General features: G+C 37.3%; 1 protein-coding gene across 22 annotated transcripts in view; it reads right to left on the bottom strand.

Annotated features, from left to right (window-relative positions):
- UMAD1 (UBAP1-MVB12-associated (UMA) domain containing 1) overlaps nucleotides 1-27,276 on the bottom strand; it is a 360,265-nt gene that overhangs the window by 256,268 nt on the left and 76,721 nt on the right. The gene's annotated exons all lie outside the window — the stretch shown is intronic.

Genomic DNA, 27,276 nt, shown 5'->3' with positions numbered 1-27,276 from the left:
AACTGAAGTTAAAGTTACGTATTCCCAGCTCAACTTCCTTCTAGCCAGATCCAAAGAATGCCTGTGATCACTCCAAAGCAATCCAGCATATGAGGAAATGTGATGGAAGGAAGGTCAGAGTAGAAAAGAGACAGCAGTCCTAACTGTGGTTTAAGTATCTTAAAATTCTCCCAATTTTGCAAAAACAATATGGCCATGTGAACATATATAGCCAGAGGGCCTCCCAAATCCTTGGAAGGGGCTGGTGTAAGGAAGGGGCCCTGAAACCTAAATCTAGCAAATTAGCTCCTGCTAAACTTGCCTCTGATTACAGGTAAACAAAGTAGTTAGAAGATCCAGTTTAAACCAAAGGTCCTTAATCTACCCCCCTAGAGGAGCTGGGTGTTCCCACCTGTTACTCCACTGCCCCACATACACATAAATATTCAATTTTAGGCTGAGTATACTTCTAGAAAGTCTCATAGCAGACTCTCATTTACGTTCCCTGACTTTCCCACATTGCACAGCTAGAATCGCTTAAGCTTTGTTTTGCCAAAACTGAAATTCATACAAGTTGAGATCTTAATTAATCAAAAACCTCTCTCAGAAACTTCTTCAGTTTCAGTTTTAACAATTCATTGTTTTGATTGATGCAACAACCCCCAGCCCCTCAGTCTCTGGAAACATCAGCCCCGTTTTAACATAACAATTCTAAAAGCCTCATTTGTCCCATATGTCCATAAGAAATCTTTCTCATTTATAACATATGGGCTAAAGCCATGATACATATAAGTGGGGTGGGAAATCGTCATCACAGAGCTCAATATTTCTTCATTAGTGGAAGTAATGTAACTAGTGCTACAACATAGGAAACAATATCCTGCTTGGCTATATCCATAAAGAGCTTGCACAGCATCAAACAGATCTACAGAGTAGGAGCCTCAACTGGCATTTAACACAATTAAAGTTGTCTTCCAAATTCATCTTCTATTTTTAATCTAGGGAGTTCCAAGGTCTTTTGGGGGGTCATTACTTCTTACTGAATATCTTATTGACATTATTTATTATTTCCATTTACCCTAACACACACTTGTAAGTCCAGCAATAAATTTCAAACAATTATTGCTTTCACCATGTTTTGTAAAATCTGAAAAATAGAGGCAGTTAAAAGCACAAACTCCAGAGTCACACTGGGTTCAAATCCTGGCTCAGCCACTTTCTACCTGTAATTTTGAGCAAGTCACGTAACTTCTCTGTACTTCAGTTATCTGTAAGACAGGGATAAAATAAAACCTACCCCATAGAGATGCTATGAGCGTTAAATAAATTCATTTTCATAAATACTGAGAGCAGTATTTGACACACACCAGGGTTTTACACACATTAAATATAAGAAAAATAAGCATCCATGTGTAATATGAAATGGGGAGTAATCAGAGAAGCTTAAATCAAAATAGTCATACTAATTTGAGTGGAGTTTTACTATCTTCCATCATGTTACAAATTCCAAACTGCTAAAGACAGGTAATTCGAATTTAAAAGTACAAACATTTCTGAGCCAAATAATTTATACATTATCAATACATTCTCTGTCTCTGATCACAAGGTAGCCAAACATCAACAAGCAGCTTGGCTCAGTGGGGTTGAGTATATGCAAAATGGCCTCTAGCTGGGAAGCTTTAGACACATCATTTAATTTCTTGGAATTTCAGTTTCTGTGTTTGGGCAAATGGGTATAATACTATCTGAATTTAAGAACTTTGCGAAAATTACATTATATGAAACATATATAAAGAGCTCTTATAGGGCCTGGCACCTAGCAGATGCTCAATAAATAGTAATTGTTACAGTTGCACTTGATCGTTATCATTCCATTGTGTTATACTATATATTAAACGTCATTGCCTCTTACCATTCTAGCAGTAAAATACAAGAAAATCTATCTTTCCTATTCACTTTTGTTAAGACTGTCAAACATAATCAATGTCTGACCTTGTCCTGGACTAAGATTGAATAACACTGGTGAAAGAGATCCTTCATGGATATTTATGAATGCAAATGTGACACATAAGGTCCTTTCATTAGTACTTAATGTTATTAAGGTTTTAACAGAACTTAGATAATCTATCATAGAAAAGAATAATTAAATCTTAGATGTTTTCTGCATCACAGTTTCAATTTATATGACCTTCAGTGAGAACTTTCAAAAATCTTTATACTACTTTATGAACCTTTTCGTTATATCTGCATATTAGATCACAGCAAATATCAATGCCCAGTTTCATTTTCGAAAAATATGGGACTGACGATTTATGACTTGCCCTCCTAAACACACCAAGAAGGGAGTTCACATAATTTCTCACTATTTCTGGAGGAAGCCTTTGCCACCAGTACCGAGAATGCTATAAAATTAAATATTAAAGTCTCAAATCGCTAAATATTCTATAAGCTATGAAAAAAATACTTACCCATTCCCATTCCTGGAAAATGCATTAACTAATGTCCCTCAAATATTTTCCCTTGGATTAGGTGGAAACAGTTCAAACCCCAAGAAGACACATAGCTTTAACTTGGAATGTTGGCTGTTAGAACACGTGCTGCTGGAAAGTAATTAAACCACCTTGTATCCTCACTTAGTGAGATTATAAAAACCCAGAAAGGAGTCCTTCAAGGAAAAAATGTCAAAACTGTTTAAATTAATTTAGCACATTAAATTTCACGGTATTTATTGTGGAATTGTTACAGCCTTCATTTTAACTTCAAAAAAATAACTGATAAATATTTGCCTTGGAACTTCATACAATTTTTCTTCAAATCTATTGTAAAATACCAACACCAAGTATGGAAAGGCTACAGTTAGAATTTTTAAAAGCACTGGCAAGGGAAATTTCTGCAAAAGGAGGGAAAAATCCAAACAGCAAATACAGAAATCAATGCATTCATATTGATCTAAATGAAAAGAAGTCCAGAATAGAGGAAAATCATGTGTGATGGGATGTCTGTCACACAGCAATAAAAGTGGACAAAAAGAGATAATTCGGAATGTGGGAACCTTGGTAGTTCCTACACTTATTGATGACCATGCCTGACTCTAGAAGGGCAGAGCTAAATCCCAAAGTATTATTGTGGAAAATATTACATTTTTCCCCATTTCTTTCTAAATATAGAACAAAATTTTAAATTCATATATTAAAATGGTCTACTACTGTCAAAACAAAACATGATATATAGCATTTAAGCAGGCATAAAAAAGCAATAGCTGTCACAAAAAATTTGGTAAATGGGTGAATCAGCATTTTGATTGTATTATCAATGTACCACCACAGCATGATGTTTAATACTTCGCTGTAAATAGAAATCCAAAGCTCACCTGACCTACTCCCATCCAACGGGGGAAAAAATAATTCTGGCAGCTTTAACAAGATTGATTGACTAATTTATTTATTTATTTATTTAAAAAATTTATTTATTTATTTATTTATGAGAGACACAGAGAGAGGCAGAGACACAGGCAGAGTCGGAGAAGCAGACTCCCCATGGGGACCAGGACCCCGGGATCATGGCCCAAGTCAAAGACAGATGCTCAACCATTGAGCCACCCAGGTGCCCCAACTGACTAATTTATATTCCAATTCCAGGACTGGTCATTTAGTTTTGTTGCAGTAATTTCAAAATGTTGTTGCTGGTTCCATAAAGTTTCTCTAAGTATATATTTATGGAAAAATAAATAAATAAATATATATTTATGGACAGGTACTGAATTTGTAATATATTCTAATCCATTGAACAGAATTTGGTTTAAGGAATTATATCATATAACTGTATTACATAAATATATAATAAAATATAAATAATAAAATGCTTAACTTACATATAAAAGAAAACATAATGCATACTACAAAACATATGCTTTGTTAGGTGATTACACCTTGTTTTCCTTTATGTGGCCCAGAAATAGCATTTCTCATATTACCTAATATTTTAATGGTTTAGATTTAATTACTATACTTTTTTTCCAAGAACAAATCTGCTCTTCCTTTAAGGAAAATTATCTGTTAAATTGAAAATAATGAAGGTCGAATTTTCAGTTATACAGAGAAACAGAGTTATTCAGCAAACGATAATGAAGACTTCCCGTTTTCCAAAACTTTGACCAAATGAGCTCAGTGATAAAGATGAAAGGACTGAAAACTTCCATCTTTACTTTGAGTGACTACTATGGAAGCCTTCCTGGCAGTTCTGATTAAATGGCTTATTTCTTGCCAAAAAATGTATTTCATCACTGTGAAGTATCAAAATAACCTAAGATTTGAAGCTTTTTTTTTTCTAAGATTTTATTTTTAAGTAATCTCTTCTCCCAACGTGGTGCTCAAACTCACAACCCCAAGATCAAGAGCATGCACTACCAACTGAGCCAGCCAGTCACCCCTCAGATTTGAAGTTCTTCAAGTGGCACTGAGGAGTAGTAGAGAGAAAATTATCCTCTGCTGCCTGTGACCTCTACCAAGTTATGTGGTATGCTTGAACTTCAGCTTCCCCCATCCCTAAACCAATATAAAAGTGTTTGCCCTGCCTTATTGGATTTCTGAAAGAATCAAAATAAAGTGGCATGTATGAAATGTTCTGTAAGAAAGTGTTCAACAAACAGAGGAGTACTAATAGTAATAGGAAAAATAATAGTGATTATTCAGGGAAAAAAGCATTTAACTATAGCTGGGTTTTCCAGGACTAGGACTCTCTGGGTTTAAGAATTTAAAGAATTATAAAGCAAAAAGTTGAGTGAACTTTCTAAAAAATTAACTTCAAAAAAATGCCAATACTTCTGAATAAAACAAGGCTAGAGTTTAGAGTTGTCCCCCACCCTAGGCCAGACATCAAAATATCTCTATTATAACATGGTCTAGTCTCCCATGGCAACTCCAAAACAGCAGGATTTATCAATGCGTTCCATCTCTATTATTTAGAAAAAAGTCCTCATGACCTAATAGCTAATGAAGGTTTCTTGTTACTCTTTCTCACCATGCACTCTCGGAAGCCACTTTGCTTCCTTAACAATCAACATCATTTCTAATTAGATATATTGAAGTACCTAAAATAAACATGGCAATAATTTCCAGTAACAATTTACACACACACACACACACACACACACACACACACACCATTTTTAAGAAGAAATATAAACATTTAAAAAATTCTTTTAACTCTTAGGGCTTTAATACCTGAAGATAGCAATAAAAAGGGGGATTGTGTGTGTAAATTGTACCAAAATAATGGGACATTTCCAAGTTTGCGTTTTGAAGTTCTTTAAACAAGGTGGCCTTTTTAGTGAGTTGAGATAAAGGTTTTGAACATTTTAGGGACAGAGCATTTGGCTGGCTTTCTGCCACTTTCTACACCAGATAATTTCAGTTGCTGCTGTTTCTCTCATATGGTTTTTATTCTCCCTCTAGGGAAGTCAATGCCTTTTCACTTGCAGGCAAATTTTACTGTAGCTCTGGTAACTACTTTACAAGGTGATAAGCATTCACAAGAGGCTTTTATTAGGCCGGTAGCTAAAGCAAAAAATACGTGCACATATTTAGACAACATGTGTGAAATGGAAAACTTTAAACATATGAGAGTTCCAAGTCAGCCTAAGTGCATATCCCATGAAAAAATATGGAAGCGGGGGAGGGAAGGGAGGAACATGCTAAATAGCCTATACTATACCTGAATTTGTATATTTTCGTTACCATTAACTCAACATAACAGCTTGTTTAATTAAGAATGTCAACTCAGCATCTGCTAACCCACTGCTATCTGATTTTTCCCAGACTTTGTTTCCCTCCATCACTTTTCCAAGTGATTTTGCAGACTTAGAATGGAAACGCCTGGGGCGTTTTGTTTTGTTTTGTTTTGTTTGTTTTTTAAAGATTTTATTTATTTATTCATGAGAGACACAGAGAGAGAGAGAGAAGCACAGACACAGGCAGAGGGAGAAGCAGGCCACATGCAGGGAGCCCGATGTGGGACTCAATCCTGGTTCTCCAGGATCAGGCCCTGGGCTGAAGGCGGTGCTAAACCGCTGAGCCACCCGGGCTGCCCGAAACCCCTGTTTCTTCCATTCAGCCCCATGGGTAGCGTCCCAAAGAAGGAAATGATCCAAACTCTAGTACCTGGAAGCTAGGAGGACAACTAAGCATTCAAATATGGGACTACTACATAAGACACAAGTAAGCTGCAAAAGCACCACATTAATTGGAGGCAAGAAAAGATCATCAGTGATCAGAAAGATACCATCATGAGGTACCTCAAGATAGGCCTTGGAAATCAGATAAGACTTGGGTAAATGGAGAGAAGAAACCACCTAGGCAATGACAAAAAAGAATAACCCAACATAAGAAGCTTTCAGAGCTCAGGGAGGCTGAGCAGAAAGCTCTGATGAGGGGCAGTGGACAGCGCAGAGAAATAGACCATTTGTTGGAATCGCGACACTAGGCTAGTTTTTACACACCAGGAAGTAAAATACACTCAGTGATATTCAAGTCTCCTTCAGCTACTTACAAGTTTATATCATAATTTTTTTTAAGATTTTATTTACTTATTCCTGAGACACACACACACACACACACACACAGAGGCAGAGACACGGACAGAGGGAGAAGCAGGCTCCATGCAGGGAGCCCGATGCAGGACCCAATCCCAGGACTCTAGGATCACGCCCTGGGCCGAAAACAGGTATTAAACCTCTGAGCCACCCAGGGATCCCCTACAAGTTTATATCATAAATCTAATAAAATAAGCTCTTCCTGGTTTGTAAAGATACGATGCTTTTCCTGACAACACAACTTTTTCTGACCTGTCCACTAGACTGTAAGCTTACTGAGAAAGGAGTTCTATCCCCAGCTCTCAGAAGTTGGTCCCGGGGTCCAGCATGTTAGCAAGTACTAAAATAAATGCCTCCTGAACAAATGCCACAGCACAGAGTGCAGAGTTAGGAAATGGACTTCATTGGCACAGAGAAATGGAAGTATAACCTTTCTCGACTTGTTGCAGATATGCACATCCCATAAAGAGTTCAGAAGTTCCGCCAAATAAAGTCATAATGTAATTAGAAACCCAAGAGAAGAAACAGTCAAATCTCAAAAAAAGAACCTAGAATAGGAAAAAAACATATTTGTAAATCATATATTTGATAAGAGGCTTATATCTAGGACATATAAAGAACTTTTATGACTCCATAATTAAAAAAACAAATAACCAATTTAAAAATGAACAAAAGATCTGGATAGTTGTCCAATGAAAATGTATCAATGACCAATAAGCACCTGAAAAGATGCTCAACTTCATTAGCCATCAAGTAAATGTAAATCAAAACCACAGTGGGGGAAAAAACCCCACAGTGGGTACCACTTTACATCCACAAGGAGAACTATGATCGAAAAGACAGTAACAATTAGACCTGGCCAGGATATGGAGAAACCGGAACCCCCATATACTGTTACTGGAACTGTAAAATGGGCCAGTTCCTTTGCAAAAACAGTCTGCAGTTCCTCAAACGGTTAAACACAGAATTACCAAATGATTCAGCAATTCCACTCCCAGGCACATACCCAAGAGAAAAGAAAAGCTGTCTATGCAGAACCTGTATGCAAATTTCATAGCAGCATTATTCATAATAGCCAAAAAGTAGAAACAACTCAAATGTCCACCAACTAGTGAACAGATAAATAAAATGTGTATAATCACACAATGGAATAGCACTCAGCAATAAAAAGGGATGGAATAATGATACATGTTCCAACATGGATGAGGCTTGAAAACATAAAAGTAAAAGAAGCCAGTCACAGAAATTCAGTTCTATCACTTCATTGATAGGATATGTCCAGAATAGGCAATCTAGAGAGATAGAAAATGGGGGGAAATGGAACCTGGTTGCTAAAGGGTACAGAATGAATAAATATAATATAAAAAGCCTTTAAAAAAGAAATAAATAAAAAATAAACCAGTGCAGAATGGAAAAAAACTTACCTTCCCAACTTTAATTATCAGTAAATTCTTTCTCTAAGTAGATTCAGTTTGTCCAAAGTAGGAAAATCCTAGATCTAAAAAATTTTATATGTCCATGCATATACAGGGGGAAAGTATTAAACATGATTTTGGAAAATTTATTGAAATAAACCAATCAGCATAACAACAGCAACAAAAATCCATAAAGGACATCAAAATCAAATACTATTGAACATTTTTTCAATTTTATAATTTATGTACTTTATATTTGTGTTTTTTAAACTGCCTTAATACTGTTTTTGACAGATGATATTTCTTAACTGCTTTGCTAGTTCCTGTTGCAAGAAAATTGACTGTTACAATTCAAGTTTTAACAAATGTCATTTCTTTTAAAGATTTTATTTATTTATTCGCAAGAGACACAGAAAGAGGCAGAGACATAGTCAGAGAAGCAGGCTCCTCACAGGGAGCCTGATGTGGGACTCGATCCCAGGACCCTGGGATCACACCCTGAGCCAAAGGCAGAAGCTCAACCACTGAACCACCCAGACATCCCAACAGATGACATTTCTACTATCCTTTGCTAATTATGGTGTGGCTGGATTTTGTGTAACATTCCACACTGCATTTACTCTCTTATTTTGATTTTAGAGCAACTTATTTGTAAACTGTAAATTTGTATACATTTCATTTTGACTTGCCAGACCACATCTGATTACATTGCTTCTGAACCAGTTCTAGACAGATACTTAAACAGAAATACATACTAATGTGAATAAACTAAAAATAAGAGAATATTTATATATATGGCACCTCTTTCAGGTTTCAAAAGGAATGTAAATGCACATATACACATACAGACCAAGCAAAACAATCTAGTGCATGCAGTGTAAAATCTATGTGCTTCACAATAAATATTTCTCTGTAAGTCTTCACTAATATACTGCAAATGATTACTTTATATTATATATGAACTATATAATTATGAATGCATAGCACTCTGATGGCCTTAGTTGACAGCAAGTCTATTATGACAGAAAGAGGACTCATATTCCACCATAATGCCATTTTAGACAAAGCAAAGCACTAATATCAGAAGCCGGAAAAATGTAAATGTCAAATAGTAACTTTCTCATCAATCAAGCTTCTTTTAGATAAATGAACACAGAATCTCACATCTGTGATTATATATATATTTGTTTTTCCATCAACAATCTTGAAAATTACTTTATCTGAAAATTTTGGCTGTGTTAATAAGTTCATGAATTAACAGACTTAATCCTTCTAAGAAGTTTTGACTTAGAAAAGGTACCCTTAGACACAGAGCAACAAACACTGGCAAAAGAAAGGTCATCTTCTTAGATGACAAAACTAATTAATGATAGACATTATATGCAAGGGCTAGGAGACCCCAGAAACTCTATTTTCTATGAAATCTTTTAAAAACCAATGCATTTATTAAGTGCATGCTTGGTCAAAGATATTTTTAAGCATTTTACATACTTAGCTTTATTAAATAAATCCTCGCAAAAATTTTATGAGGTAGGTATTCATTATGAATGGGCATTTCACACAGGAGGATTAAGAGATTAAGTAACCTGCACAAATTTGCAGGAGTAAGAATTAGAGCTGGGACTGGATCCAAGTCCATGCTCTTTCCATTAGACCAGTCTTCCTTCCAGTAGCAAACAGCCTATCATTTTAGTAAGATGTTTCAGTAGCATCAGCTATTACAACTACAAAAGGACTCAGGGACTACCAGACACATTCCTGAGGTCTGATTGGTTCAGCTACATTACCCAGATAAGGAGAAATAAAACACTCAGGTATGGCAATCCCTACTTTGCCAAGTTTTGGCACACAAGAACAAACAAGAAAAGAATCAAAACGAAATTAAATTCAACCTTAACATTTATGTGTCTTAAAATTCTATGAATGCAGCCAGCAGAGCAACTTAATGATAATACATGGAAAATAGGTTGCAGGTTTTGTAAAAAACCCTTTTTACTTGGCTTCTGAGTGTTGTATATTCCCCACTCTGTATGTATTTTGTACATGTGTCTGAAGTTGTCTTTTATAATTGTATATTACGAAAAAACTGTCTAAAAGAGAGTCCACCCAGGATCATCTCACTGGTTAGCTTCGTTTTTAGTTATACTGTGGTTTTGGGATATCAATAAATAAACGGTGTTTCCTAGGGGAAAATATATAGATGTATAATGCACATAAATTATAAAATACAAACTTATACAAAAAGATGGGCCTAATTCTTACCAAAACATTTCCAGTCTTAGCTTCCCTAACACCCATTCTCCTCAATATTCCTCTTGACTCCAGCTGTTCTTTCTCAGTCTCCTGTGAGCTTCTCTGACTCTACTCAAGCTCTAAGTTTTAGAGTTCCCTGGGGCTGGGTCCCCGGCTCCTCTTATGTAATCACATCCATTTACAAAGATGTAAATACCATGTACATTCTAGTAATCCCCAAATTTACACTAAAAGCCCAAACCTCTGCTATAAACCTCCACCTCTACATAAAAGTTACTTTGTCCAAAAACTGAACTCTTAATCTTCCCTCTAAACCCACTCCTTCTCTAGACTTCTGTATCCTCCACCCTGTAGCTCATGCCAGCAGACACTGAGATTCACTCTAGGATACCTCCTTGTCCCCGTATTTCATCCATCACCAAGTCCCCAAGTATGTTCTAAACATGTCCACTTTTCTCCATTTCTGTGGTCGCTGTCCTAGCCCAGGTCACCACCATCTCTCGCGCCTGGACTATTTATTGTTGCTTTAGACCTCTTCTTATCCATTTTCCCTCCAACAACAAGTGAGATCTTTAACTTAAAACAAACTAGATACTCTTACTCCTCTGCTTAAAAAACTTTCAATGATTTCCCCTTGTGCTTTAGAACAAAACTTAAACTACCAAGCCTTGCACAGTCTGACCTGTCTTCCATCTTCATTCCAGTTCTTTTAGTTCCTCCCTGTACTTCAGCATTACTGGTCTTCTTTCATTCAGTTCTTCCAGGAAGCCAAGATCCTCACTGTCTCTGGGATTTTGCACATTCTGGTTCCTCCACCCGGAACTCTTTCCTTTACTTCCTTGTTTAGCTAATTCTGATTCATCCTTCAAGTTCAACTCAAAAATTACACCTCTTAAGAGGCTTCCCTAAACAAATCCCCCCATTTAATTAGTTTCTTCTTGCAAATTCTACCTCATAGCATCCTCTGCTTTTTTTCATATCATTCATTACTGTAATAAATAAATAAATGTGTGTGTGTGTGTGTGTGTGTGTGTGTGTGTGTGTGTGAGTATAAATTAAATGCCTGGTTCTTCTCCTAGGTTATAAAACACAGAGACTATGTCTTGGTGACCTTAACACAGCCAACACTTTACATAGTTTCTGGCATCTAATGGGTGCTTTATAAATACTTGCTGAATTAATTAGTGAAGAGATACTTTCTCCACCAACATCCCATTCCCAGACCCTGAAAGCGACCATTGTTAACAATTTCCTTTTTATCTTCCTAGATATGAAAACATATGTTTAAAAGGGAAAGCATTCACAATAGCCAATATATAGAAGCAAGCCAAGTGTTCATCAGCAGATGAATGGATACAGAAGATGTGGTATATATAATATACCATATACCATGTAATATACCATAATATCTATATGTACATGATAGAATATTACTCAGCCACAAAAAAAGAGAATGAAATCTTGCCATTTGTAACAACATGGATGGACCCAGGTGATCCATGCTAAGTAAAAATAAGTCAGAGAAAGACCAATGCCATATGACTTCACTTACAGGTGGAATCTAAAAAACAAAACAAACAAATAAATAAATAAAAGACTCTTAAATAGAGAGAACAAACTGCTGGTTACCAGAGGGGAGGTGGGTAAGGGGAACAGGTGAAATAGGTGAGGGGGATTAAGAGGTAAAAACTTTCAGTTATAAAATAAATAAGCCATAGAGATGAAAAGGACCACAAGGTAATATAATAACTAACATTGTAGCAATGTTGTACAGGTGACAGACAATAGTCATTGTGGTGAGCACTAAGTAATGCATAGAACTGTCAAATCAGGATGTACATCTGAAACTAATACAACATTTTATGTCAAGTATGTTTCAATAATTTAAAAAGCGGAAAGAGTTCAAACATGAGCATATTTTAGTATGTTTTCCTAGCACAAATGTTTACATTTAAATTATATCTAATAAAAATGTTTTAGAAAGATAAAAGAACCTAGATAATAATTACAATGTAGTAAAAAAAACCCAAAAAAACCTGTTGACTATAAAAAGTAAATGTTACGCAGAAAGAGGCCCTTACTCTGTAAATCTTCAACATGTCAACCAACATTTGCTGAGCACCTATTATGCACCAGACCTTGCTATACAATGGAGGTGGCTCAGTCAAGAACTGTTCGACAACAATTTTATCACTCTGGTAATTTTAAGAGGCAGTTGGTAAGAAAGACTTCTTCAATAAACTCTAATTATAAGGTGGTTGGTTTTACTACATCAGAAAACTAAAATGTTACTTTTGGAGCAGAATAATAACTTTATTTTGTCAGTTAACAAATGTATTGAGTTTTTAGTAAGTTGATTTACAGCCTTATACTTAATAGTCCTATTTTCAGAGGAAGAATAAATGTAGGTTCTGCTCAGTCCTTATCATATTAATTGTAGCTAACTGAAAAGTTCACAGTTGTTTCTCAGCAAGCCAACAGTGTCATGTCCATTCAATTTAACGTTGGCTAAATAAGCATAGAGAACCTCAACTATCATTCAAATTGTTTTAATTTGCTGCATTAAAAATTTTGTTAAAAAAAAACCTACTTCTTTGTTTTTTTTTTTTTCTTTGCACTTACAAGGAATTCAAAGTTCTCATAATAAGTTAAACACCTGGGGAAACTTCATTAAGCACTATTCCCTGAAATTACTGCTTCACCGTACAAAATGGGGGCTTTATAACCTGAAGAAATTAATGTAATGTGCACCACTGCCCAGGGACTCACAGTGGCAGTGGGAGACGCTGCCATGCTATTAATTTAATTAATGTTTCCATCAAATGAATGGAGTGCAGAAAAAAAATCATGCCTAAAAGTCAGGGTTTAACAAAGATTTAGAGAAACAGTGAATTCCGGATTTCAGTATTGGCTGAGGAAGACTTTCAACTTACTTCTGCTCTCAAACTGTCTTTAATTCTCATAGCTATGTGTCAAGACATAAATGAGCACTGGATAAAATCCAAAGAAAGGAAAATGATTACAGAATCTATGGACTGCTATAGGTAATAAACTATAAAAATGGTAATGAATCTTCAGGATGGAAAGGCTAATGCCAAAAGCAGATTATAAGAGCAGACAGCGTTATGAATGGTTACAAAAGGTATGTCCTACTTGAACTTGTTCGCCAAATTTCAAAATTCTATAACTTCAGATTTCTTTTTTTTCAAATTCTATTTATTTATTCATGAGAGACACACACACAGAGAGAGAGAGAGGCAGAGATACAGGCAGAGGGAGAAGCAGGCTCCATGCAGGGAGCCTGACGTGGGACTCGATCCCGGGTCTCCAGGATCACGCCCTGAAGGCGGGACTAAACCGCTGAGCCACCCGGGCTGCCCAAGAACTTCAGATTTTTACAGCAAAAGCAATACCAACTCAAAATTTGCAACAATTTAAAAAGAATAGGCTATTATTTTAAAATGTGGATAGAAAACATCAATCTTCTAAAAAGTGGTGTCAAGCTAAATATACATTTTGAAGGACTGAGGTGATAGTTTTAGGTGACAGGTGACAGAGAGGGTACTCTCACAAAACGTATTAAAACTTGCAACTGACCAGTTTTCAAATGAAAGTTTTAGCCTGCTGTTCCTAATTTCAAATGTGCCCCATGCCTTGAAAGTAGGAGTAATTCCAGGGTTTCAGGAACCTTGAACAATTACGCTTCTATTTCGGGGAAACAAAGGGAGCTCACCACTTAGTAATTAGATGCTTAACAGTCTTAACTTATTTTAGCTGCCTTCCTATCTTCCCCATTGACACAGGAACTGCGAAGCTTACTCAGATTTCTCCCCAGCCAGGTCCTGGCTAACCTTCCTGTGCTCCCCTTTGTACAGACAAATACATAGAAGCTGAACATCTTTATAGGTGTCTCTAACCAATCAGTGGCAAGCTGGGTCAGCTCTTCTACTCTTCACGAATTTATCCTCACCCTGAGCTGGCAATCTGAAAATCCTATAGTTTCTCAGAAGATCATGAAGTACTTCAATTACTATAAACTCAGTTTCCGTGTTTTTTTTTTTTAAACACATCTATTTCAAGAAATACTAACTGCTTTTGACCCTCATAGAAATATCCAGCATTTCTAAAGGTTTTGCTCAACTCGCGGTATCATTAGAAACACCTGTCAGCTTCCTTGAGAAAAAAGTGGGTCTTTAAGAATGGAAGCTTTGACAATATTTCTGATTGTTTCTAGACAGCACAGGTACTGAGGTTAAGCCATACCGCACGAGAGTAAATAATCAATCATTTCAAAGAAACACCAGTGGAGCTATCGATGCCTGCTACAAAGAGCTGTTTTATTTTGTTGAGCACGACGTGAAAAGGGCAGATGGTAGGAATGGGGGAGAAATTCCAAATCTCGCCTCAAGTTACAACAAGTTACTGACAACGTGGGGTCAACTTCACAGAGGCCAAGCCGAACAATGACAGTGAGATAGAAACCAACCGCCTGGTTAAAGCCCCGATGCCTGCCGACGCAGGCCGTTACTAAGTATGTATGTGGCCTCATCTGTGGTCTGTCAAATTAAAAATCGGATATTTTAACAAACTACGCTGATTTCCTAGTTTAGAAGTACTTAAGGTATACTTATGTAACAAGCAACATCGGAAATACTTTATTTCACAAGTTTATAGCTCATTCAGATATTATCCCTGAATAATGGTGCTGAGAAGTAAAAATTGTTTCTTACTTCTATCTCCTAAAACCTCTGCCAGCTGCTTCAGGAATCCAAACAACAGGATTTCGTTCCCTGCCCCCTCCATTTTATTTCCTCTGCCCATCCTTGGTCTCACCTGGGAACTTCAGCTCACTTGGGAACACTGGCCCCGAAGCCAGTGGCTCCACATTCTCAAACTACCAGCTAATCCCAAATGCAGCCATGCCAAGGCAACTGAACATGGCAGATGTAAAAACAACAAAAAAAACACTAGCATTTCACTGTCCAGGGTAAAGACAGTGCCATTCTTGAGCATCAGCAGCATTTCAGAAAGGATAAAAGCTGGGGGTTCTGGCCGAGAGAAAATAACCAAAGTAGGAGACACACATAAAGAAGCGCCTATGTGTATCATTGCTAGGTAGCCACGGCCCTGAGAGCTCAGAAAAAGCAAATTACTGGTAAAGCTAAAGCAAGAAAATTTTCTTACTGCATAGCATTAAGCATAAACATAAGCATAAACTGTAACATATCTGGTTAGAAGAACAAATAAAGTTCATTTATACCCACTACTTAATGAAACTTTTTTACATCCATATTATTTTTTTTTACATCCATATTATTTTGCAATACTTTAACACTGAGGCAACAACCTAGTATCAATTGACCTTGAACAATAGTCCATTAAATATCACCAGAGCCTGCTTGAACCAGTGCTGAGCGTCAAATATTACCCTAAGCTATCCAACTCAAATAGAGATGATTTAAATTTTATGACTTGATGAATACAGCAGTGATTTATTTTTTGGCACCACAGGCACACGGAGAACAAGCTTCTGTTTTGTTTGTTTCATTTTCAAGTTCAGCGAGTCAGATCCCATACTGGAAAAATTTCATAAAGTATATACAACATCCTTCCAGTGCCTACTCTAGGCCTTGGTCATATGTTGACCATCTCTAAGAAAATGTATTAATTCTTTCAACAGCTATTTTTTAATATTCTATAGACTCTTATTAATTCAAAATAATTATAATCCTATATACATCAAAATGACTTTTCTTTTTATTAGCTTGGCTTCAGAATATATTTTCTCAGTTGATAACAAGAAAAACTGGGTTACGTTGTTCCTTGGCTTAAGGTAATTAGTAAGACAATGTTTTAATAAACTATATCTTCCATTTCATAATAACGGCTCATGTTTATTGAAGACTTAGTGTATACATGTGCTGGGCTAAGCCTCTGATATGTACCAGCTCATTTTATCTTTACAACCAACTGATAAATTAGGGGTTATTATTCCATTTTACAGATGGGGAACCTGAGGCATATAGGAAGTAATCTGCCCAAAGACCAATAGCTAATTGATATTATATACATCAGATTTGAATTCCGGTCTAATGAGCGTCACAGGCCAAGCCCCTGGTCACTCAGGTGGCCTGTCTCTCCCTGTGATTTCCTGTAATTCACCACAGATAATATGCAGAAAATGATGTGGTCCAGTCAGCCATGAGAATTACTCAGGCTAACCTCCTACCAAGCATGAAGCACCACTCAGTAAAGAAAATCTAAATTAAACCTTAGGATGATTTATTTAAGTCAAATCTATAGATGGTCATTGAGAACATGCAGAAGAGATGAGAGGCAAAGCCAAAGAAACAGATTTCAAGAAAAAGAAAAGGGGGTCTGGGGGGCTCAATGGGTTAAGCGTCCAACTCTTGATTTCAGCTCAGGTCATGATCTCAGCCTTGGGCTCTGGACTAAGGGTAGAGTCTGCTTAAGATTTTCTCCCTCCCAGGCAGCCCCAGTGGCCCAGCGGTTTAGTGCCGCTTTCAGCCCGGGGCGTGATCCTGGAGACCGGGGATCGAGTCCCATGTCGTGCTCTCTGCATGGAGCCTGCTTCTCCTTCTGTCTGTGTCTCTGCCTGTGTGTGTGTGTGTGTGTGTGTGTGTCTGTCGTAAATAAATTAAAAAATCTTAATATATATATATATTTTTCTCCCTCCCTCTCTTTCTGTCCCTCTCTACCTGCACACATACACATGTGCTCAGGTGCTCATGTGCGCTCTCTCTCTCTCTCTCTCAAAAGAAAAAAGAAAAAGAAATAAATATTCAGAATTAGTTTCAAAAGACACAAATATACCAACCTCATAATATGGTGGGTGCTTCTACATTTTATCATAAAATTTGGCTACTATAAAATTATATGAGCTGCCCACATTTCATGCTCTTGCTTATATTATTACACATAAAAAGATAACATACCAAGCTTCAAGAAGACCAATTTAGCAAAACTTGCAGATAAACAAAGCAAAAACAATCATTTTCTGTTGGATGAAAATATAAGGGTAACTAAAACTACATAAATATCAGTATATATATTAAAATAATAGTACAACATTGGTGTGCCATCAAAAAAATAAAAATAAAACTGTCCTAGGTTAAATAAATCAAATAATACTGAGTATTTCCTATTGGTTTTGTTTTTTCACTTCTACTATGGCAGTAGTTTTTCTCCAGGCTTTTGATCCCACAACATGACTAAGATTATTTGCTCTGGAGATGCAGTCACAGACAAAACAAAACTCAAGTTTAAAAACTGGTGGTGAGCTTGGGCAGAACCTAAGCTTTGTGCTGGAAAGAAGGGGAAATCACTGTTGGGGGGCACCCATTCTGTGCCCTGAGCTGGGCGGCACATTTTACATAAATTCTCAGCTATAAACATCATGGCAGCCCTACTGAGACCATGTCTTCATCTTCCTTTCAGAGCTGAGGAAAACTGAAGCTCAGAGAGGTTCATTAACTCACCAAAGCCCCAGCTGGCAAGTCACAGAGCTGAGATTCAGATCCAGATGTCTGACTCACTAGACAATAAGGGTGTCCCCTAAATTAACATATAAAAATTACATATTTTTTAAAAGATTTTATTTATTTACTCATGAGAGATAGAGAGAGAGAGAATGAGAGACAGGCAGAGGGAGAAGCAGGCTCCATGCAGGGAGCCCGACGTGGGACTCGATCCCAGGACTCTAGGATCACGCCCTGGGCTGAAGGCGGCACTAAACCGCTGGGCCACCGGGGCGGCCCAAAAACATATTTTTGTAAGCTTAACTCCTTTTTTCTCCAAAAGACACCAAGATTCTCAAAATGTAGTTTTACGGACCCTGGCTGGCAGGACTGCAGACCAAGCCCAGAAAAGGAACACCTTCATGAAGCAAGGCAGCTATCATGCCAGGAGAAGCAGTGGGGTCTGTGGGGAAATCAGAAGTCTGATGACCTCTGGCTACCCCAGTTGTTTCCAGTTCGTTTCCTAACAAAAGGAGGGGGCAAGTGACCATCACTTTAGGCAGCCACTGGCAGCCAGGCTCCAGGCACGCTGGATGCATTGGTAGGGGACGACACCTGCCTTCTGAACTATGGGAACAATTCAGAGAAGCACAGTGACTCCCAACACACTGAGGAACAAGTCTGTCACTTGCTTTGCCCTGTCACTCTATACAAAGACGTGGAGAAACAATTTTAGGATTCAAAGAGAGAGAGAATCCTTTCTTAAAGAAAAGAATAAGATTTTCAGAAGAAACATTGATAGGAACTTGATTAGATAAAGAAAAACCTGTTCTGTGAAACAAAAACAGTAAATAAGAACACACCAGAAGGCCTGCATCGTAAGATAATTTGAAGAGTAGATTGGAATAAAATGAATAAAGACCACTAAATCTGAAAGTATTGAGTGAACAGATAACAGTCCAGATAACAGAACTCTCCCAGATAAAAAGATAGATGCAGAAACTCAGCAGGCAAAGAGGCACAGAAATCCATCTTCATCAAACTGGAAAGTGGAAAAATAGAGCTGTGACCTGGAGACCAGTGGTTTAGCACAAGAGCTGGGACTTAGGAAGAAGAAATGTAGTGATCTCAAAACTGAACTACAAAAAACCCAAAGGGATCATTCTCAGGAAGAGTATCTGACCAGCAGATATCTCCAAAGACCACGCTTCTCAGAATATGTTAAGATTCATACAGGGAACCAAGGAGAGAAAGGACTAATTTTACATCAGTGACTGAAGTGCAGCCTAAACTAACACTGAAAACCCCAAATTCAATCAGGAAAGCCCAAAAGAATGCACTGAAGTCATCAGGAAGGACAGCAAAAAAATCCATTCGGCCTATTCTACTAGAATATTCAAAAGACAACCTTCTCTCTCCCCAAATGGCAAAGCTCTTTGTAATAAATACCACCACTTCCCCCTTACCAGGAAATGTAAAGATTTTTATCAGAGGAAGCAATTCTCCAATCATGAACACACAATGTGAGACCCCTTCCCAATGGTGGCACAAAATTGCAGGAACACAGCTACTATGGCAAAAACTGAATGGGAGGGAATTCATGGGTGTCCCCAAGTCCTCCTAAATTGAATGAGGCAGCCCTTAGGGAAGTTAAAACTTTAGGATCAACATAAACAAAACTGCCTTGATAGGGCTTAACTCTGAAGATGAAGATGTGGGATCTTTCTCACTGCCTCGTCAAGAAATGTGTATAATAAGCTAAAAGTGGACTTGTATGGGAAGTTTGCAAAAGCCTTCAGTATGTGCACGTATGCATGTGTACACACACATCATTGCACCTTAAAAAATTACCTTTAAATTACACTATTTTTCCTTAAATCTGATACCATGATGGGTTATCTCTAGCTACAATATCTGTGCCCTCAAGGGTGTTATGCTATCAATCACCCAATGTCAACTTTTCTCTTCAACTGACCTTGTAACAATATTCACTTAAGGCATAATCATTCTTCACAGACAAATCATTGTCTATTAAACAGTAATTTATATTATATGTTCCTGAAAGTTTTTTTACACCATTGGTTTTATAAAACCCAAGTGCTCCATGGTTGAAATAACTAAAATAACACCACCCTGTTCACAACAGATCAGTAAGTATACTTTCAGGAGTATAAATAAAACACTTTATAATCTTATATATACCATGTAATACAATTCAAATCCAATAAAAATGCTTTTTTTAGTATTAGGTCTTAGATATTTAGATACTTACATATCTCCTGAGCATTGTGGGAGATTGCAAAGCATTTTTAATTAATACACTTGGGATTAAAAACATTGCTTTTTGAATGAAAAATTAAAATTAGGTTGGATATCATTTTTCTCAAAAACAAAAAGATATTTCATAAAGTGATTATGCAAATTAATGTAAATGATAGGTAACTATTTCATTCTGACGGGATGAATAGAAAATGAAAGATTACAAAAGCCTTTTAGTCTAGGCATTTATTCTCAGTATGGTGTGGTGAACGGCTTCCTTTTAACCATATTCCTCATGATCTTAAGTATTTATGACAAAACTTCAAGTGTATAATAATGATTCCATAGTTCTCCATATAATAAAGAATAACAAATCTATTTTACTTAGGTGAAAACCAATTAGGAAGAGAGATTTAACTTTGAAAAGTACAAGCACCAAAATATAGTTTAATTAAATACAGAAGATAATTTCAAAAGCATAAGATTTCTATATTCATGAACTTAAGGGTTCAAATCCACAGACCTCAGTTAAAATGAAAAATCTTAATAAATAAAAGTTAGCTACAACACCACAGTATAAGAACCAGAGAATTTCTGGCAACTGAGGGAGATTCACATCCACACCAGGATAAATCTAAAGGCTTAATTTCACCTAGCATTCCCAAATCACACTATAGTAGACTCACCTCTGAGATTCCATGAGAGAATAAGCAGTGTCCTCAGGATTAGAGAACTAAGGACAATATCTCAAAAGGAATGCTCTAATTAAGTCTATAGCTTTACACTAACTTCATAACAATTTTGATCATAATAATGTGGATTAAAACCTTTTTTTATAAGATGGGAAAGAATAAAACTATACAATTCGGAGCATATACTGCTAATTCTTAAGTATAACCACAAAAGAAAAGGTTGATCACAATCCTTTGAAGATGCAAAGAAATTACAAGTTCAGGATTATCAAAAAGAGCCAGAAATTGCACTTATATTTTCTTCTCCAAAGACAGATATTTGTACCATGCATGACAGAATAGATAATTTTATCAGTAAGGGGGAAATCTGTCGTGATGTATGATAGCTGGATTCAAGACAGTTCCACACTACTCATACAAATAGATTGTGTTAAGCATATAAAATAGATAAGCATAACAATCACATGTTTTCATAAACATTTATAGAAAGGTTCAGTGACAAGTTGAAAATCAATAAAGTATTTTAGCAGAATATCTAACTCCAATTGACATGACTGGCTAGTAGTAAACACTGCCCTGGGATTAATTTTGCACAACGTCTGGCCACCATACCAGCCTGTGTAGACATAATTACCACAAATTGTTATGTTTACTGTGTGTCATCCATTTCATGTAATCATATTAATTTCAAAACATGAGCAATGTCTATTCTAACAAGAGGACTACAATTCTAATTTAGGAATATGAAATTTATATTGGTTCGCTTTGTTCTCTAGGATAACAGTCGTCATGGCTGGGTAAAAGATATTCCCACTAAACCAATAAATACAATCGACAAAGGAAATGCATCAGTGAAACACCCCAAAATGTCAGCCTTCAGTGCACTCTTAGAGCCTACTAGTATCTTCAGAACTCCACGCCAAGACCACTGATGTCTTTCTAAGGTTTAACTTGGCATTCATCTGACTACCCAGAGATTCTGGAGTTTCCTGCCAGATCAGTGACAAATATACCAACTGGGCATGGTGTGTTACTTGCTGCTGTTTAAAAAAAAAAAAAAAAACAATGCCAGATTGCAACACTCTTTGTCCACAGAAATGCCTGACATTTCTGGCTTAAGACCTTTTGGGTCTAATAAATAGCTCCATTTCTTATGACAGAGGTTTCTTTCATTGATGGATTTATTAAATAAATAAGTAGTTCATCAGTTTACAGAATGTGTTATTTCACACAATTTACTATGAAAGAACTAGCAGGTGGTACTATTAAGAGCCATCAGTAGTAGGAATTGTTTCATAGATGACCAACTCAATCTACGTTTGGAACACTGCATCCTTTATAAGGTTTTTCCATATAACACAGTCAAAGTTTTAGTGCACATCTACTCAGGGTGTTTATGAAATCCTTGTGCAACTTTAAACTTGACCTATCCCACTGAACTATATTTTATGGGACTGTGTTAAAACTGCTGTGTATTCATCCAGACCACATTCTTTAAAGGAACTTCAAGCCAGGATCATGAATGCAATTTATGAAATCACTCGGCAGCAGCTGGAGAATGTTTTCAATGAGGTGGAAAATCAGACTGAATGTTGGATCACCAAAAAATGGTGGTTATGTTGAAGTCTATAAATTTAAACTGCAATGTTAAAATCTTATTCACACTGATTTAAGTCATTTTTAATTTTTTTCTGTCACAGATACAACAAAGACAAAGGTTTAAAGTTAACATGGAAATTTTAAAAACACCCCAAATGGCTATGATGTTATATATTTCTATTAGAAATTTTATTATTTTTCCCATGTTAGAAGACTAATAGCAACTCATTAGAAAATGTTTTACAGCATCCTAAAAAGGCTAACATATATTTTGGAAATCACTGATTCTCCAATTGACTTAAACCACATTTTAAAAATTCTACTATTTATAAAGATGCATATTTGTAAATAAGCCATTTCCTAATGGGTTGTGAAAAGAGAAAAATCAGTGTAAGAGAGACTGGTTAACATGCTAAAAGAACATGATTAGATGCAATGTAGTATCCTGGATTCGATCCCAGAATGACAACAAAAAAGACATTTATAGAGAAACTGGTAAAATCCAGATAAAGTCTGTGGTTTAGTTAATACTATTGTACTAATGTTAATTTCTAAGTTCTGACAAATCTACTATGGCTGTGTATGATGTAGATGAAAACTATTTTTTAAATGCTCTATAATATCTTTGCAATTTTTCTGTACACTTAAAATTATTCCAAAGTAAAAAGATTATTAGTTTTAATGTGACGAGAATATTGGTACCTTCTGTAATTACCTTTTTCTCTACCTTACCTATAACCGCTAACTGGAACACATTTTCTTTTCCAGAGTTGGCCAAAACATCTCCCATCACGTGTGTTCCTTAGCAACATTTCCCCATCAAGAGCTGGTATTTTTTTCTCTATGTCTTGAATATGGGAACACCCTGAGGCTCCTTGACCAAGAGAACATTGTGGAAGTTATACCAAACTGGTTCCCCGGTGTAGCTCTTAGCTGGCTTGGCAGCTTCTACTTCCTGTGTCTCTGATCACTGGTTCTTAGAACCCAGCCACCATTCTATGAGAAATCCAAGTGATGTGGAGAGGGTATGTATAGATAATCTTTTTCACAGCCTTAGCTTGACCTAGCATCTACTGATGGTCATGAGAATAAGCTGCTCTGGACATCAAGCCCAGTCCAGCTTTGTAATGACAGCAACCCCAGCCAACACCTGATTACAACCACATGAAAGAGCTCAACCAAGAACAGCCCAGCTATGTCCAGTCAACCCACAGAACTATGAGAAAGGAAAACAAATTGTTGTTTATTGCCACTAAATCTGGGTAGTTTGTGACGTAGCAAGAGATAACTAGGACACTGGTAATTAACAGAAAGGAAGCTAATGCCCAGATGTATATCCACGGAAGTGTCAGAAACAGAAGGTCTAGAACACAGATCTGAAAAAAATGATAATTCTCCTTTCAGTTTACTATTCTGGCTACTTCTTTCTCCTCACAGAATTTACTGATTATAGCAGTTAAGGATGATAACTAAATTTCAGAAAAAAATACTCAATTGGAACTTCATAGGAGACTCAACTTTTGTATGTTTACCAAAAGTCAAACATATCAGTTCACTAATGCCAATAAATAGTTTCTTAAAATGGACAAGAACTGGGGCGCCTGGATGGCTCAGTCAGTTAAGCACTGACTCTTGATTTTGGCTTAGCTCATGATCCCAGGGTTCTGCAATGGATTCCCAAGGTGGAGTCCCAAGATGGGCTCCCTGCTCAGTGGGAAGTCTACTTCTCCCTCTGCCCCTCCCCCTACGTAGGCCCTCCCCCCTCAAATAAAGAACTAAAATCTTTAAAATAAATAAAATTACATTCCAAAAAAGAGACAAATTATTTCTTTTTTTTTTCCTAAGAAGTCACTTTTATTGGAACAGTGCTACAGAATAAATGTTTGTGTCCTCCCCTGACCCCCACCAAATTCATATGTTAAAACCCTAAATCCCAAGGTGATGGTTTTGGGGGTGAGACCTTTGGAGGGTGATTAGGTCATAGAGGAGTTTCATGAATGGGATTAGTGCCTTTATGAAAAAGACCCCAGAGAGATCCCATACTCCTCCCACCACCTGAAGACATGGCTAAAAAACAGCCATCTACGAACCAGGAAGCAGTCCCTTGCCAGACACCAAATATGCCAGTGCCTTGATCATAGACTTCCAATCTCCAAAATTAAGAGAAATAAATTTCTGTTGTTTATAAGCCACTCAGTTTATGGTAATTTTCTTATAGTCCAAGCAGACTAAGGTAGGTTATAAATAGATAGGCGATTTAGCAAAAAGTCTTTTGGGTTATTTAATTGCCATGAGCAAATTAAATACCCAGGGGTCTTTAACATAATACTCTAAGATGAAAAATGACCCAATCCTCTTGATTCTTACCTCTAAAAATATCTCTAGAAGCTATTTTTCCCCTTTCATCTTCACTGCTGCTAGCTCAGGACTTTGTCTTGCTTAGACCATTACAAATAGCTCCCAATATTCTCTGTGTCTCAAACCTGTTTCCTCTACAGACCATGTCCCATACAGCTACCACAGCTCTGTTTTTTAAACATATATTGGATTATTTTACTCCTTCCACTCAGAAGAAAAATAACTTTCAAAGTTTGATTTGAAAATCAAAGTTCACCAGTTTTAGTAGGATCGGCAAAGCCCTAACTCCCACTCTCACTGTCGCCCTCTCCAGTCCCAATCAACTTTCAGGTATCACTTCTCGCTGTATCTCATCAGGTTTTATTTGCTTTGAAAAATCACCATTTTTCAATATTCTGCTTACGACTGCATAAACTCGAGTTTGATTTCTCCCAAGTTCTGTTTCTATGGGAAAATGCATGCTTATCATCACATGCCTAACTTCTTAAGCCTAATCATTTAGATACCTGGCTCAGATCAGGAGTGAGGAGAAAGTGGGCATATTTTTTTTTTCCTCTACGAAAGGAATGGATACAATTAGAAGTAAGGAGGCCTAAAGCTAGAAAGAGATGTTGGATGAGACACGATCACCTGCTTATAGTGAGGGCTAGCAGAAAGCTCAAGGGGAAGTGAACATGTCCATCGGCCTCTGTGGGCACATCAGCACAGTGGTTCCCAACCTTGGCTGCACCTTAAAATCACCCGGGGATATCTAACCCTGTGAAGTATACTCCAGGCCTATTACCTCAGAATCTCTAGAGGTAGAACCATTGGTAGGTTTTAGAACACTGCCAGGTGATTCCAATGGGCAAAATTAACATCCACTCTGGGAAGACACAGCTGATGAACAAGGACCAAAGAAGAGGGTTCACAGTTCAGATAACTAGAAAGCAATCATATATTCTAGCTCCTGTAAGTACAGTTACAATTTTCTCTGGGAATGCTTCATAGCCTGGGAGCAGGGGCAGATAAAGAGAAAGGTTGGGTTTTTCCAGAGTTGAAAACTGGCAGGGATCAAAATAATTAGGAGACCTGATCTCATGGACCTGAGATGACTGACCACAGGCTCCAGGCTGGATAAGAAGAGAAGTCAGGAAGTGGTGAGAGACTGAGCAAATAATAATCAGCAATTACACAAGCAGAAATGTTGGCATGCAAGAGGAACAACTTGATTTCAGAGAATAGGATTTCTGGGTTTAGGATATCAGATTCAAGTGGAAGCCCCATTCTGAGTGATTACATAACGTTGAGCAAGACCACAGCAGAGAACTGCTAGAGTAGAAGGTGAGCATAATTGGCTGGGAGAGTCTGTGGGGAACAAGGGATTGAGTTAGGGTGTCACTGGGGCTTCATCATAGATGTCAGAGTCACCCAAGAGCTGGGAGAGTGGAGAGAAGCCAAGTCCAGGGGCCCTGGGAGGTCTGGGGCACAATCTAGAGCGAGCAGAAGATGGCAGGTGGTAAGAAGTTTGAAAGATAGCGTCCTTATTAATGATGGAGAAGAGAAACACACTGACATGGCAGGGGGCAGCAGCAGAATGACAACTCTGATCACAGAAGCCAAGTCCTACATGTGTGAGAATGAGCAGCATCTGTCGGAAAGAGCTGAATCTACCCAATTAAAGGAAAGAAAAGGGAGCAGCGTCTTTTCAAACTGTATTTGTTTATGTCACCCTCACCCACAGCTTAATGATTATCAACAGCTTCCACAGCTCTGAAGATAAAGACATTAGCAGGGCCCACAAGGTCTAGCGTGAGGGTCTGCCTAACTCCCTCTTGGCTCTCTGCACATCAGCCTACAGGCCTTTTTTCCAATTTCTCAAAAAGCTATTTACCCTCCCACCAAAGAGCCATTATGACTTGTTCCCTCCATCTAGAACCTTCTCCCTCCCCTCCTCTCTCCATTCAGTTAACTCTTATGTTTCCACTCGCAGCTCAAATGTTACTTCGGGAAGACTTCCTCCAACTTCCACACATGGTCATCTGCTCTCACAGTACCTATTAATGCTGTAGTTTTACAAGCTTATTTAGGTGATCATATAATTAAAGTCTGTCTCTCCAACTGGACTGTCAGTTCCAGGAGGGCACAGACTGCATTATCATATCCATCACTTACTCCCAATGCCTAGCAAAGTAACTGGCATATGGTAGACCCACTATAAATGCTGTTGAATGAATGAATGAATACATGAATGGATATGCAAATGAAGAGTGAAAAGGCACGAGATGGAATCTTGATACTATTCTTATAGCAGCCAAGGATAACATTCCTTGAGTGCTTCCTATGTGTGTAATATAGCCACTCATTTAATCAACAACACATCAACCTCTAAAATAGGTTTTATCAACCCAATTTTATTCGGCATTCAGTAAAATTAAATGACTTGCCTCTTATCCCCCACCAGAGAAGTACCAGAGCCAGGATTTAAGTAGAGGTACTCTATTTCCATGTAACTCCAGTTAAGGCCAAATTATTGCTCAAAACAGCAACTCTGGATGTGTGCACATTTCTGAACTTGTATCACTGTGACTGGCTTCCTGCTGGTGCTTTTCAGCATGATATTTTACAAAAGAATGGAGGTCTGGGGCACCTGAGCTGACACTAGCTCAGTCAGC

This window comes from Canis lupus, chromosome 14 (genome assembly GCF_003254725.2).
Source record: "Canis lupus dingo isolate Sandy chromosome 14, ASM325472v2, whole genome shotgun sequence".
NCBI classification, from domain to species: domain Eukaryota; kingdom Metazoa; phylum Chordata; class Mammalia; order Carnivora; family Canidae; genus Canis; species Canis lupus.
This window is presented reverse-complemented; position numbering and strand designations above follow the sequence as displayed.